Source organism: Nannospalax galili, unplaced genomic scaffold, assembly GCF_000622305.1.
Source record: "Nannospalax galili isolate Female #2095 unplaced genomic scaffold, S.galili_v1.0 scaffold1383, whole genome shotgun sequence".
NCBI lineage: Eukaryota > Metazoa > Chordata > Mammalia > Rodentia > Spalacidae > Nannospalax > Nannospalax galili.
The window spans coordinates 969388-972221 of record NW_008350357.1 but is presented as its reverse complement, the minus strand read 5'-3'; the positions used below and the strand labels follow the sequence as shown (position 1 = coordinate 972221).

The following is a 2834-nucleotide window of genomic DNA, read 5'->3' as shown; positions in this document are numbered from 1 at the left end:
TGCAGTTGGGCTGGGGAAGAAAGACTGCTGGAGGTCCTCAACACTGTCTGGAACACAGGGAGCAAAGGGGAGAACACTGATAGAACCCACGGCAACCAGGGAGAGACCCAAACAATGGAGCAAGGATGCTTCCCCACCATCAGTGCCACCCCTCTCCAGGCATTCCCTAACACCTCTCAGCTTCTCCTCAGCCTTCCTTCAGGGTGTCTTGTCCCTATGACAATCTTACTGGATCCAAGAGAAGAAGCTGGTGCCTCTGGTCTGGAGGGTGGAGCTGTGCTAGGGCCATCTGGGATACTGGTGCTGGCCCCACTGTTGGTGCTGCTGCTGACACTAGCTCTCCATGTGTTTCTCCTGTGGACATGGTTGCTATTCAAGATGTGCTGATGATACCTGGCCCAGAAAGCAAAAGGGACCCTGGCCCAAGCATCACCGAAATCACCATCCTCATCCCAGGTCAGTAGCTCTGCCTGGATGTTGTCCCAGATCCACCGTCCAATCAGAGCTTCATCCCCGATATTCATCTGGGCTCTCATCTGGGCTCTGGCATGCTCTTTGGCCGTATCCACATCCACAGTCTTGAAAGCATCATCCACAGCCTCCAAGAAATGAGCCTTCCATTCCCAGGGATTTCGGTTCTGGTACTGAGGTGGGAAACAGCAGACTTAAAGACAAAGTACCCACATTCAGGGAGCACCTGTTGGCTGCCACACCCTCCTACGCCAGGCACAATAGCAAAAAAAATAACCGCAACTGGAAGCAGGCTCCTACTGTTCTGTGCCAGGGCTGGAAGTTCACCCCCTCCAGCACTCTTAGAATGACATCTGTGAACTTGGGGCTATGTGACATAGGGCCTCTGAGGGCTTCTCTTTGGAAAGGATCATGTGAAGCTTGAACCAAGAAACAAGCAAGGCATGGCATGTCTGGCACCTCACAGAGGTGTTCTACTACCTGCGCAATGAATCTCAGGACCCTCATCCTGCTGTTCTCATGGTGGGCTCGCAGATCCCAGAGGAACTCATATTCAGGCAGGCTGCTGTTGGGGATCTTCTTGTATTCCACATACCTCAGGGTAAGAGGAAAATATCCTTTGCCTCTAGACAAGCAGACCCGTTGCTGACCAGATGAGTTCCAGAAGGACCCTGCCTTCCCCCAGTGCTGCGACTCATCTTTTAGAAGGGGGGCTGCCCTGCTTATGCAGCTCCTGACTCATTGCCCCAAGACCTCGGCCTCCAACAGTGAAACCTTCACAGAGTTATGACAGTGGTCCAGCCCCGCATCCATGTGGACAAGGAGGGGGCACATGTAGGGCATTTGCTCACAGGGAGGTCACAAATGTTGTGCTCCTCGTCACAATGGCCCCATATTCCTGTTGGGTGGGTTGTAAACAGAGGAGCCATTCTTCAGGCTGTCTGCTCTGAGCACACCCCACTGCAAGGGTCCCTGTCCGAGCCCTACAGACAATGACGGGGAAGGAAGAAATGGGGACTCCCAAATCCCTGTCCTCCTGTGTGTGCCTGGAAGTGGGGGTGGAGTGGGGGGGTGGGTAGAGTGTGTGCACACCCACATGTGACTCTGTGTGTTTGCATATCATGCACACATACCTGCCTGGGACCCTGCTTACACATTCTCCAAGGGCCAAGGACAGGGTGTGCCGTGACTTTTGCCACCACAGGCCTCAGAACTCACTGCTGTCATAGCCCCAGGCTCCAGAGATATGAGACAGGGTTATTTCCTGTGAGAGCCTGCAGGTCCAGTGCTTAGTGACATGGTGGCCCTATCACAGGCCACACTGCACAGTGTCTCAGTCACCCAGGGCGATCCCTTTCCCTCAAGACTGCCTCTGAATTCCACTCCCCACATGCAAGTGTATCCCATCCCCAGTCCTCGTCCACACAAGAGGCAGGAGAAGAGGAAGGAGAAGACTTTACTTCACACTTTGGCCTGGGGAATGGTCTTCCCCACTCCTACTGGACCAGCACCATGGAACATGCAAGAGTGAACTAAGCTCCAGCAACACTTAGTTCTGTTTCACAAAGTCATCAGTGATGGGCTTCTTCAGATCGCCAAGGAATGGGTGCCTCACCCTTATGGCAAGCAAAGACACTGGTAACTCGTGATGGTGGCAGCTAGCAGCATGTGCAGGAGCACTGCCAGGCACAAAGCATCCCCTGGAGAGGCCCCATGCACACAGCAGATGCCAGATGAGCACTTGTCACAGATGCCTGAGGGAGAGGCTGGATAGAGCACCCAACTCTGACTGTCTCTCTGAGATCTCATTCGAGGACAGTGAGCTGCATGTGAGGGGCTGGGGAGTTTCAGACAGCTACTCCATCCGTCTTGCTGAGATCCCTTTGCTATCTCCCTAGCCCAGGCATCCCTCTCCCCTGTCCCAGGCTACTCCAATCCCAGGACCTCCTCTGCTACAGGACAGCACTGAGGGGCAGGAGCCAAGAGTCATTCCTACCCAGGGTGCAGTCCCATCTTTCAGAGTGCCTCCCAGAGGACAGCTGCAAAGGGAGAATGGGAACAAGGCTTTGACACAGTGATGGCACCACAGGCAGCCCCAACTGCAGGGTCAGCACTCACCCTCACTGGCACGGTTGCCATTCATGAAGATGGTGCCCAGAATCACCAAGAGAAGGCAGCCTGGGAGTGTCCTTTGTCCTAAAGTGGAGGAACAGTGACACTGTCTGGAGGCCACTTCCCTCCAGCCAACTACAGCCAGCTCACCAGCTAGCCTCAGTTCCATCAGCATCAGAATTCTCCCCCCCCCCCGCACCACTCCCTACAATCCAAAACCCTTCCAAATGGGGCTTAAACAGCCCACCACA

General features: G+C 54.5%; 1 non-coding gene and 1 pseudogene across 1 annotated transcript; both read right to left on the bottom strand.

Moving 5' to 3' along the window:
* Positions 1-225: 225 nt before the first annotated feature.
* The window catches only part of LOC103745665, a 5386-nt pseudogene continuing 2777 nt past the window's right edge, over positions 226-2834 (bottom strand).
* On the bottom strand, positions 1302-1430 carry LOC115072811. The gene has a single exon (XR_003851827.1). It is a non-coding gene; the product is annotated as a small nucleolar RNA SNORA11 (small nucleolar RNA).